The sequence below is a fragment of the Armigeres subalbatus genome, chromosome 3, assembly GCF_024139115.2.
Source record: "Armigeres subalbatus isolate Guangzhou_Male chromosome 3, GZ_Asu_2, whole genome shotgun sequence".
In the NCBI taxonomy this organism is placed as follows: Eukaryota; Metazoa; Arthropoda; class Insecta; order Diptera; family Culicidae; genus Armigeres; species Armigeres subalbatus.
The window spans coordinates 160,998,713-161,011,623 of record NC_085141.1 but is presented as its reverse complement, the minus strand read 5'-3'; the positions used below and the strand labels follow the sequence as shown (position 1 = coordinate 161,011,623).

At 39.3% G+C, this 12,911-nt stretch overlaps 1 protein-coding gene across 1 annotated transcript in view; it reads right to left on the bottom strand.

The window, feature by feature from the left end:
* Positions 1-10,254, bottom strand: part of LOC134219918 (GATA-binding factor 3-like) — a 64,564-nt gene extending 54,310 nt beyond the window's left edge. The window contains exon 1 of the mRNA XM_062698821.1: positions 10,135-10,254. The gene's annotated coding sequence lies outside the window, so the exon portion shown is untranslated. The remainder of the gene's footprint in view (positions 1-10,134) is intronic.
* Between the last annotated feature and the right edge of the window lie 2,657 nt (positions 10,255-12,911).

Genomic DNA, 12,911 nt, shown 5'->3' with positions numbered 1-12,911 from the left:
GTCGCTGTGTAGGTAAACACAGCGAACGAACGAACGAAACGAAAAATGCGCGAGCTAAAAGCACGTCAGTACGCGCTGCTGTCATAAATTGTAATGACTCGCACGCGGCAGGCACTGCTTCTTTTATACACAAAGAAAATCTTCCGACGGACCCGAAGGCCTGTGACATACCGCATTCTGATGTCCGTGTTAGGAATGCACGGGATTGGTTACATTTGAAATTTTTGCTGTCTTTGACAAGAATTGAAATTTTCAATAGCTTATCGTTAATAATCTTAAGTTTCTGTGAAATAGGCAAAATGCTGGAGAGTGTCCGAGTCGATTGATATATAAATCTTCGAAATCCATCGAAAGATAAAGGCGCTAGTAACGTTCAAAATCTTCCCTTCCAGCGTAACGCTCACGATTTCCAAAAATCTAAATGACACCCAGTATAGTAAAGAAAGACGTAAGTCCAACGTCAAAAAGAAAGGGTATTTTCAGCAGCAATATTGCCAACAAAATCCGATGCGTTTCTAGAGATGAATCGCAAAGTATGTTAAGTTTCACTTTGCTCAGCTCAACAAGCAATGGTTTTAATGTTCAAAGTTTGTCAACAATTATTGTATTTCATCCAACAGTCTTAATCATATTTTTTTAATAATTAAATTTTCTGAAATTTTCACAAATACCGGTATTGACTCGACCAAATGCCGAATACTGCCGTAATCTGAAAAAGTGACGTATACGCCATTTTCCAAAAACGGTGTTAACGAGTACTACTCATCGAGCTCTTTAACAGTAAAATGGAAAACATGCATGTTGTAAAATGGCTGTTACGTCACTTTTCCAGATTACGGCAGAATACTGCTAGTTGTCAAAAATAGCCAATACCGACTAGATATACTACCATAAGAGATCGGCGAAGGCGCCATCTTATTTCCAATTGAACCGTCAAAAGTGGTTCCAATCCGACTTGTTTACATTTTGCATCCCTAAGAACACCTCCACGGGAGTCCTCATCGCTATTCTTATTATAGCGCTCCCTTCCGAGTGCTATTTTAGGATAGCGCCCCATCTTCCCACCGGTGGTTTCTGTTTTAGGTATAGCGACTTCGTAAACATATTGAGTTCTCACCGGGCGTTGCTAAAAGTAGTAATTTTGTTCTCCAATTTCTCTACATTCCAACTGGAACTTGGCTAGCTGCTCAACTTTGTATTCTATAAGCATTTCCTCAGTTATTAATTGAAAGATTTTCTGCACGGAAGCATTCAAGTACCCATTAATGGGTATTTTCGTACCCATTTCGAAGAAAAGCGGCATAACTCATTTAATGGGTAAGTGATGAATAAATGATGAAAAACTTACCTTTTTTCGCCGCTGGCGATGTCTTACTTTTTCGAAGCATCCACGGAAGCATCCCATATTGGAATATGGATGATGGACTTCTAAATAAATACAATAATTTTAACATCCATCTACCGCAGCTAAACCTCAGTATTGACACGGTTTTTAACGCTCTTAATGCAGTTGACGTTTCGAAGGGACCTGGTCCAGATCAGATTCCACCGTCGTTCATAAAAAACTGTGCAGCCTCGCTGGCTGTCCCAGCCCTGACAATTTTCAACAGATCACTCGCGGATGGCGTGTTCCCTGCTGCCTGGAAGCACGCATCAATTACACCGATCTTCAAATCCGGCAACATACATAACGTGGAAAATTATCGACCCATTTCGATCCTGAACTGTTTGGCCAAAGTACTAGAAAGACTGTTGCATGACAAGCTTTATCCAGCCGTTAAATCCGTTATATCTGAATTCCAGCATGGATTCATGCAAAAACGTTCGACGATCTCTAATTTGATGAGCTTCACCAATAGTGTTATTGGATGCATCGAGAAGCGGCAACAAGTAGATGCTGTGTATATTGACTTTTCGAAAGCATTTGATAAAGTTCCGCATGATCTTGCTATTTTGAAACTGAACCGTCTTGGTCTACCGTCGTGGATCGTCAACTGGATTCATTCGTACTTGACTTCAAGAAAAGCCTTCGTCAAGGTTCGTGACGCCAGTTCCGATGAATTCGAGATTCCGTCTGGCGTTCCACAAGGGAGTCACCTAGGACCTTTAATTTTTGCGCTATTTATCAACGACGTTTGCGATCAGCTACACTCGTGCAAGCTGCTTTTTGCGGATGACCTGAAAATTTACCGAGTCGTGAAGTCAGCTTTAGATTGCTGTGCACTTCAAGCCGACATTGTGCGCTTATCATCGTGGTGTCAGATAAACGGAATGCAAGCCAACGCCACCAAATGCAGAATCATTACTTTTCCCGTGTTCGCTCACCAATCAGATTTGACTATTCGATGGACCAGTCACCGCTTATGAGAGTTAACTCCATAAAGGATCTTGGCCTTACCTTGGACAGTAAGCTTCGGTTCAACGAGCACATCTCAAAGACAATCTCCAAAGCCAACACTATGCTTGGCTTCCTGCGCCGCAACTCTGCACAATTCGATGATGCTTATGCTCTGAAAACATTATACTGCTCATTGGTCCGAAGCATTCTTGAGTACGGAGTTCAAATATGGGCTCCTTACCATGCGATTCATGCATCACGCATAGAAAGCATCCAGAAACGTTTCGTCAGATTCGCATTACGACACCTGCCATGGACTAATCCCGATAACCTGCCACCGTATGAGCACAGATGTACGCTCATTGGCTTGCAAACACTCTCCAAACGCCGAACGTATTTACAACGACTTTACATTTTTGACATGATCCGTGATAACATTGACTGCAGTAGCGTGCTCCGGGAAATCAATTTCCACGCACCTAGCCGCCGATTACGCAATCACCAATTGCTTTGGACCCCGGCGCACCGCACTGCTTACGGTTACAATAAACCACTTGACAGATGTTGTAGATTGTTTAACGATGTATGTGATATGTTTGATTATAATGTTAGTAAGCTTGTCTTCAAAAATAGGATTAAGATACTGTAGTCTGTGTGGTTTTGAACCAAAGATGAAATAAATAAATAAATAAATAAATAAATAAATAATTGTGAGCTCACTTGTTTTATTTTTTCAAGCACGGACTTTGGAGAAAAACATATGACAGCGGTGAATTATTAACAACGTGGGCCAAATTTACCCATTATTTTATTCGAGAAGAGATATTTCAAAATGGGGTAAAAATATACATTTCATGTCATCAGAAAAATGCCCATTTTTTGACATTTCAGAACCTTTTAAAAAAATGGGTATTCAATACCCATTTAATGGGTACTTACGAATGTCCGTGTGCGCCCGCCATTGCATGAGTATGTATTTTGTGTGACAACTACAGTCACTCTCAAAATTGAGCGTACAGCATGGATTAGATGAATATATTCGAAAATTCCAAAGGAAATTTAATTGTTGGCTCGGTTGTTTTTAACGCATTTCAATATTCATCCCTTCCTTCAATGTATGCGTAAATCAAATGGTTGAAATTTTTTCTCTTAAGTTCATTTATGTAAAAATAATCTCAAAATACACCTATTAGATGTGACAAAATTGAGCGTATAGCGAACTTTTTTCAATGAAATTTCTTATTATAAACACGATTAATGTATTTTAATATTGTTTTTTCATGATTATATTTATAATAATAAACATCCGCTACTTAAACATTCAATGTTTTGAAATTAAACCATGTTTTAATCAAAATGGCGAACAATTAAGATGTATTAACAATGCTATTTAACAATTCAATGCTGCTGGGCAAAATAGATGCTTTAAGATATGGATTTCACCGGCATCGTGTCTTATATATGATAGATAATCGAAATCGAGCGAGACATACGATAAATTTGGGAAAATTCAGTGAGTAAATGATGAAAACAGATGTAAACATACAGAGAAAACGACAAATGTTGGGAATGGCATATTTCAAATTAAGTATAACTTTATTTAAAAGTCGATGTATAGGTAGCTTATAAGCTCAGGACACTCATTAAAAATAATTTTAATAAAAGAGCAGCACACGGATACATTATAAGATGTCATTTTATATTTGAAGACTCAGTCACCGTAGGAACAAATTTGGTTGAATCATTTAAATTCACCAAGATATCATTAAAAAAGCTGTCGAACTCTTAAACAAGTTTATTTTTACTCGCCACATGGAAATCAGCCAATTGTATCCCTTATGGTAACAGATCGTGGAGTTCAATCCAAATTTAATTATGAAATTACGATTTTAAGCTATCTTTTTCAATATTCAATCAGAAGTGCTCTACGGGATTGAAAAGCTGTTTTTATGTTCGGTACCTTAACATGCACCTTGTACTTTTAGAATTTAACTGTGAATGATTGGATTCAATAATATTACTCTTATTGATAGGCCTTAGACAATAATCGAGCTTAAAAACTAATTTAAGTTAAAGATATACTAAATTTGAATTATGTCATTCCTAACATTTGTCGTTTTCTCTGTATGTTTACATCTGTTTTCATCATTTACCGACTGAATTTTCCCAAATTTATCGTATGTCTCGCTCGATTTCGATTATCTATCATATATAAGATACGAAGCCGGTGAAACATACAAATTAAAGTATCTATTTTGCCCAGCAGCAAGGAATTGTTAAATAGCATTGTTCTTACCTCTCACTTGATCGCCATTTTGACCAAAATATGGTTTAATTTCAAAACATTGAATGTTTAAGTAGCGGATGTTTATTATTATAAATATAATCATGAAAAAATAATATTAAAATACATTAATCGTGTTTATAATAAGAAATTTCATAGAAAAAAGTTCACTGTACGCTCAGTTTTGTCACATCTAATAGGCGTATTTTGAGATTATTTTCAAATAAATGAATTTAAGAGAAAAAATTTCAACCATTTTATGTACGCATATATTGAAGGAAGGGATGAATATTGAAATGCATTAAAAACAACCGAGCCAACTATTAAATTTCCTTTGGAATTTTCGAATATATTCATCTAATCCATGCTGTACGCTCAATTTTGAGAGTGACTGTATGCCCAAGGAGCCCACTCGAAAACATCCTTGACCGAATCGGGGACAATTCTACGCTTTAGTTCGCAAGGCTAGCTGGAGACCCGTCGTAGTAAATTTTTTCACCGTTATTCCTTCTGGAATTCCTTCCTTCTGTAAATTTCCTTCGGAGATTTATACTTGCAGTTGAAGAAATTCCTCCTGAAATACCCACCAGTTTTCCTACAGGAATCTCTTGACAAAATCGCAGAAAAAAAATAGCAACAAGTTCAGAGAATTCTTTTGAAAAAAATAAGTTTTCAAATGAAACCACAAAAGATATTATAGGGCGATTCCAATAAAAAAAATCCCGAAGGATTTTGGAAGAAATCCTAAAACTATTCTGAGAGAACTGCTAAAGTTTCTTAAAAGAACACAAAGATTGCTGGGAAACTCCCGGAGAATCGATACGGAGACGGCGCACAACTGTCATTTTTGTTGATATAGCTTTGCTGCGTGCATGCGTGAAATGATAAAAATGACAGTTGTGCGTTGCTTCCGTATCGAGTGGTGTGCCCCCGAAAACGCGAGCACTTTGAAACTTGGATTCCGTGAGGAGTGACCATTAGACAATAAAATCGTTTAAATGGAGTAAAATCAAAGAGCAGGGGCCTCATTGCGCATCTCCTTTCGATAGCTCTTTCGTAAGATAGTTTGCATAGTTAGCTCGTTTCGAGTCGATGTGTGCAATGCCATCCCAGATTTTTTTGCACTGAGTATAGGACAACGCCGCCAGGTCCTGATGGAATCCCAAACCTGGTCCTTGAACATGCGATCCTTGCTAATCCGGATACGTTCAGGAGTTGCCTCCAACGATGCCTGGATGAAGGAAACTTTCCAGACCGTTGGAAACGGTAGAAACTGGTGCTGTTGCTTATGCTCGGGAAGCTCTTAGGAGACCCTTCGGCATACAGACCAATCTGCCTGCTCGACACAATTGTTGGAGTTGTTGGAGAGGGTGATGCTGATTAGAATGTTGGTTTACACGAAATGTGCTGGCGGTTTATCAATCAACCAGTATGGCCTCCGTAAAGGTCGCTAGGATTGCACGTGGTTTGAATAGAAGAGGTATTAAGTACTGTGAATTGATTACATTAGATGTAAAATATGCTTTGATTAGCGCAAGCTGGGCAGCTATTGCTGCCTCACTTGCAAGCTCCGGATTATCTGTGTAGGATTATGAAAAGCCATTTTCAGAATAAGAGTGAGTGCAAGCGCATACCGCACCATATTATATGAGTCGGTTTGCGTCATTGCTGAGATGATGCCTAGTTGCTCAAATGCCAAATAGCATGGGATACCGCAGTCTGAAAGTCTTAAATCGTTGGATCCACAGTCTAATTCCGGATGTATCGTGTTGAGTTAATAGAAACCATTGTCAGGTTAACTTCCACCTTACACAGGTGTTGTCTGAACATGGCTGCTTCAAGATGTTTTTGCATAGGTTCGGGTTTGCAGAATCTGCAGAATGCCCGGATAGCATAGGCGAGGTAGAATCGGCGGAACATGTGATAAACTCTCTTTCGATTCAATATTGAGCGAAACGACATGCTACTTGTCATCGGCATGGATTGCACCCCGGACAACCTCATTGAGTGGATGTGCTGAGACGAGGATATTTGGAACGTGGTGAACACAGCAGCTCAACAGATCATGTCGAAGCTGCAGCGATGATGGCGTTTTGAACAAAACCGGCCGCTGCAGTAGAGACCTGTGATGCTCTGTGAACACCTAGTTTACCCCGGTAACTAACATGTCGGAGGTGGACTACGGGGACCTAAGTATGTGAATATAAAGATAATTGCGGTCCATGCGCGATTAATGTTGCCGGGATGTTCGTCTTGTACGTGAATTACTGATAGAGGCCATTTAGCACATGGCTTGGCTTGTTAGGCCATGGCATGCAATCGACTGGTGGCGAGGTTACCACCTATGATGTTGATGTGTTTTTAATGCCTTGTGCGTACATTCTTAATAGTCTCCTCCTGAAGTATTGCTTAAGGGTCGGAGGTATGGACTGGCGAAAGGGTTTTGGTTTTAGTGAGTCGGGTGAGTTTTTATAAAAAATACATCCCCACACTACCTGAGATAACCTCCTCATGTGTCTGTTCGCAGATTTTCGTTTACCCTAAAAAAAAATGTACCATCTTCCATTTGCACCCCGCCATAGATAGTATGCAACACGTTCCTCTCGAAAACTCCAAGTGCGCGTTGGTCCTTTACGAGCATTGGGATGTTTATGAGCAAAGGGATGTTGAATAGCAGGCACGAAAGCCCATCACTTTAGGGGTCGTACACTAATTACGTGTGCACTTATGGTGGGAGAGGGGTCTTCCATTTTCTTACGCTCCATATGAATAAAAAAATATTTGTATGAAAAAATCTTACATGGGGGGAAGGGGGTTGAAAAACCCAAAAAAATGCTTACATAATTAGTGTACGGCCCCTTACCGTAACCCTCTGCGCGTTTCAAAGGGATTCGAGAATACCCCAACTTGAACAACGCACATCACTCGATAAATCGTTGCCTTGACCAACCAATTAGTTTATCCGGAAATCCATGTTTGTGCATTGACTGCCATAGCTGGTCTCGATCTGTTGTATTATATGTGACTTTGAAGTCGATGAATAGATGATGTGTGGACATGTTGTATTCTCGGCATTTCTGCAATATCTGGCGTACGGCATACACCTGATCCATGATAAAGCATTTGTCCTTGAATCCCACCTGGCATTGCCCCATCGAACTCTCTTGCAATGGATACTTAACATTTGGATTTGGATGGAACATTTGGGAGAGTACCTTGTAGGCGGCGGTCAACAATATGATTGCACAGTAGTCCCAAGTCTTGGTAATAAGTCAGTGCATAGCTGTAGCCAGTGCCTCAACACCGTATTTAAACAGCCCTTCTGATAGTTGGTTAACCTCAGGGGCCTTCCCGAGTAACACACATGTCTTTGAACAGTTTATATGACTCATATGTAACCAGAACGAGTTGTATTTGAGTTACTGCAACCAGATCGGCCTGAATTGTGTTACTAGGGTTGTTCATTTTAGTTATTTTTTTCAGCCGGCCAATCTCCTTCTGGATCTCTTGGAGATCCAGAGCCGGAAAACGCTTGTCTTGTGCGCGTGCTCCCAGGTGCGTCACCATACCATCCTTGTTTTCTGCCATATCACCAATCAGGTGCTCTTCGTAATACTGCTGCCAACTTTGGATCACCTCACGCTCGTTCGTAAGAAGATTCCCGTCTATGTTCTTACACATGTCATGCGTCTAATACTATGTCGTTGAAAGTGCCCTTTCCAGCTGCTGTGCGTAGTCTTGACTAGTCTACCGACTTGTAGCCGCTCAATGTTTAGCCGCGGCGTTCGACTTCGAAACGCGTTGTTTCGTGACACTTTGTTTGTGTTAAGTTTTCCCTGTCTTAATTCATGTGTCATTCAATTAAAAATTAAGTTTCACATTAAGAACACACATTCTATACTTATTTCTCTTCTAATAGGTGAAAACACAGTGAAAATTGCTGCATCAGTATCCAAATTCTCGAGCGAGAACACACGATTTCGGAGGAGTTTTGGCAAAAAATGTAGCCTTGGGCAATAAGTTTAAAATAATTATAACAGCAATATCGTTAATCTTCACTGATTGTGTTAATTTTCCACTTCAATATATATTCAACTAGAAAAAGAAACCCAGCTTTGCCCGGGTGTTGCAAATGTCACAATTAACTATTTGCAGCACCGCACTCTAGATCAATGTCCGTGCGTTTGTTTTGTTTTCCTCAACAGCTGACCCAAAATTGTATTCTAATGATTTTTTACTTTTCCCCGTTAAATTCATCAACTTTTTGTATATTCAAACCTTGCGGATCCCAAAACGAATCGATTAGGGAAAATAGCTTGTAAATCGGTCAACCCGTTCGCAAGTTAAATCGTCAGGAAGGAAATCTCAACTCATTTTTATTATATAGATGTAAATCAATTTACAAAAAAATAGATTTCGTGCTGAAAACATGTCAAATCATGAATCCATATAACTGACTTGAAAACGCCTTTACCTTTTCAACATGGTCATCATAAATTTCGAACGGAAAAATTCTGTTCTTATTACACACCGTTTTAAACTCTTCGCAATTCAAATACAAATACAAATATTCAAATATTAGGGTTACAAATATTCAAATTTGAGGGTTATTCATTTGACCATATTACGCAAAAAGTTATGGCTTTATTCGAACTTCGAACAATAAATCCAAGAAGCATGGAAGTTGTTACTTAAGTATGTGCAAGGGCAAAATAATATCTCTGAGGCTTTTTACATATATGCACATTTTTATTTAAATCTTCGATCGAATCATAAGCTAAACACAAAAGTGTTTTTGATATAGAATTCGAGCTTATATATTTTGCTTTCTATTGAGCCAATCTTATTCTCCACTCTAAATTCTAAATCTAATATGCATCCAAGATGCAGACCGTTCCATAAACCGATTCACTGGAATACGGTCGACTTTTTCTCTTCCATGAATTTCTTATGAATGAAACCATTGTCATGAAGGATCTAGTTTTCACTCCAACCTGGCAGCGCGCATATGTCTTTCCCACTGCATCGGTAAGGGTCGCTTGTGCATGGATTCGAAGTATGCGTGATTTTAGTTATCAGTTGTAGGAACAGCCCCTTCTTACTCCTCGGGGCCTTTTCTATTTTGCTTCCTTGCGGCAACATTCCGAGATATAGACAATCAGTGTGATTATATATAGATAAATGAGGCATTTTATCTCCCCGGGTTTTCACCTTAACAAACAGATAAAGATGGTGGCCGCTACGATTTAGTTACTGTAAATAACATTATCAAACTTATTATCTTATAATATTATCGTAGATATTCATTACAATATTTCCAGTCTTCCTTTTTTGCCCGTAGCGGTGAAATTCATTTTCAATTTCAGCAGATATGGCCAGTCGTAGAACGGAACGGAACGCGATTAGAAGTTGCTAAACGGGTGCTGATATACTCAAACTATTTTTTTAAGTATGGTGGTTTTAGAAATCTTCGATGTGTTATTGATACAAAGTGAATGAAAATACAACTTACCTTTAGTGCTAATCAAATGGCAGCAAATATTGGTGTCGATGTCCAGATTACGTATGCAGCTCTACCGAAAATATTGAAGCTCTTTGATAAATTTGTGAATTACAATATAATACGCTCCACACTCATCAATTATATCGAGGATTATGAAATTCCAGGATTAATCTGTTTCTAAGAAATCATGGAAATATGATAAGTGTTCTTCATAAATATAAAAAAATGTTCAGCCTATAACGAGCTTAATAACACGCGGAACCACAAAAAGTAAAAATTCAAGTACGTGTGTTATCTATATCACGCCCAATCTTCAACTGTTGTGATAGCGTTACGTGGCTGCGAGCTGATAAAAAAGGAGTTTACCTTGTTACTCAAACACCGCCTCACTCATACCATCCTCCCACCAACTTGAATACGCGTCCAAACCTACTGGGAAATGCTGGATACACTCAAAAGCATAATAATGGTGCACCTATGGCTTCCCCGCCATCAGGCTTTCGTAATTCTAACGAGGTAAGTTGACACACGGTGACGCATCATCATATATAAAACTATATCTCAAGGCATGAAATACGACCGATAATTTCGCACGTAGTCCATATTTCAAGGTTTTTGCCAACGGACGAGCTTTTATTGCAAAAAAAATGTACCTACAATTCCGGTGGGCCTTTCGTGGCGTGTTCAAATAAAAAAAATAAAAATCTACCAGCTGCAGTATGGCTACAGATTCACATTATTGCATTGAGTTCACATATAGTCTGGTCATAATTGCACTAACAATAACAGATCCTACTTCCGATCCGGTCAAGTAAGTTATTCGTGCTGAAAATTTTATAGACTGCTTTGGAGATTTGGTTCCGGCTTGCCTAGCATCGAAAGCTCTCAAATAGTAAATGTAAAAGTGCCTTTAAAACACCAAGTTGAGAGACGGCTATGTGTGTGCTTTCATATATTTAGAAATAAATCCTAGACGCTTCCAAATTATAGTTTGCTTTGAAAGTGTCACCATATTCTGACAGTTTTCCGCCTAATTTTTTTTTTTGCGAAAGCGTATTCGGCATTCGAAAATCCTCCTTCTACAAGTTTTTTAGAATTCTAGATGTTACTTATGGAAAAGTCTGCTCATGATTACTGTTATATGATTTTTGATTTCAGTACATGATTAATTTTTGATTTAATCTTTAAGCTTGTTGAGCGTGTTTTAATGCCTTTAATACTTTCAAATTTCTTCTGAGTTTTTATTTCAGAAGCAAGCAATCTTCATCCATGAGTGTAATCGTCGATAATCGTCCTCCACATCTACATATATTCCCCAGCGCATCTTTGAGATCTCAGAATGTCCGTCGGCTCAGTTGACAAGCTCCTCTCAACTTGAGATATAATTAACCAAGCTACATTCGATTCTCTTTTTACTCGGGTCGTTTTCATGCGGCTTTTTTACGCAGATTTAGGATATTACGTGGTTTTCTTATACGGATCTTTTGATTTTCGTGGCATTTCTCAAGTGGTTTCCCCCCTGAGGTTTTGTTTACGCCATTTTTCGCCAGGTCGGGGTATGCGCTACAACCGCAAAAAAATGATTTTCGTTGAAGTCGTTTGTTTATGTGGATTTTAGGATTTGGGTATTTTTTGATACCCGTATTGAAAATTTATAACCTCGATTCAGGACAATGTAAATTTGGAGTTACGCATTATGCTACGTTTAGACAAGACAAGTGAATTGAACAAGTCGCTCGAATTGAACACGAATTGAACGTCTTAACATTTTTTTTTCAATTCACTTGAACGAAAAGCAAGTTGGACAAGTTCAACTTTTGGCAAGACAATTGAATTCAACTGAATTGTTCAACTCACTTGCCCTGGCAAAACGTAGCATTATGCTACGTTTTGACAGGGCAAGTGAATTGAACAACTGACTTGCCAAAAGTTGAACATGTTCCACTTTCTTTTCGTTCAAGTGAATTGAATTCATGTTCAGTTCGCGTTCGATTCAAACGACTTGCTCAATTCACTTGCCTTGTCTAAACATAGCATGTTCCTACAGTTTCCCCGAGCGTTCAGGGTCCCCAGGTCCGATTCCACCGCGTGCAGCCAGCGTGTTCGTGGCCTTTCACAAAGTCGCCGGCCCATATCTGGTTCTCTGATGAATATTGTTATCGCTATTTTTTCTTCCGACATTCGCACTAAGTGACCAGCCCACTGAAGTCTGCCGTATTTTATACGATTCACAATATTTCTTTGTATTCTTGATACAACTCATGATTCATGCGTCTGCGCCACACACCATTTTCTAGTTTCCCTACGAGCATTGTACGCAGCACTTTTCGCTCGAAACCCCTGAAAGCTCTCCTCTCTTCATGTCCATAAAGGGCCACTGGTAGAATCAGAGTTTTGTATAGAGCAAATTTCGTTTCCGCCTGCATGCTGCGGGAAATAAGCTGGTTACGTAATCCGTAAAAGGCCCTATTTGGAACAGCAATATGTCTTTTCACTTCACGGGAAACGTCATTGTCACATGTCACAAGCGTTCCAAGGTAAACAAATTCTTCAACAACTTCAAATACATCCCCATCAAGCACTACCTCAGCACCAACACCACTAGGTCTTCCTCTATCTCTACCTGCCACCATGTACATTGTCTTGGTAGAGTTAAGTGGGACAAAAGCCTCCACTACTGCTCTGCGATCGATTCCAATAAGGTCGATGTCGTCCGCAAAGACCAGGAGCATATGCGACCGTGTGATGATAGTGCCGTTCCTCTGCACGCCAGATCTCCTAATAGC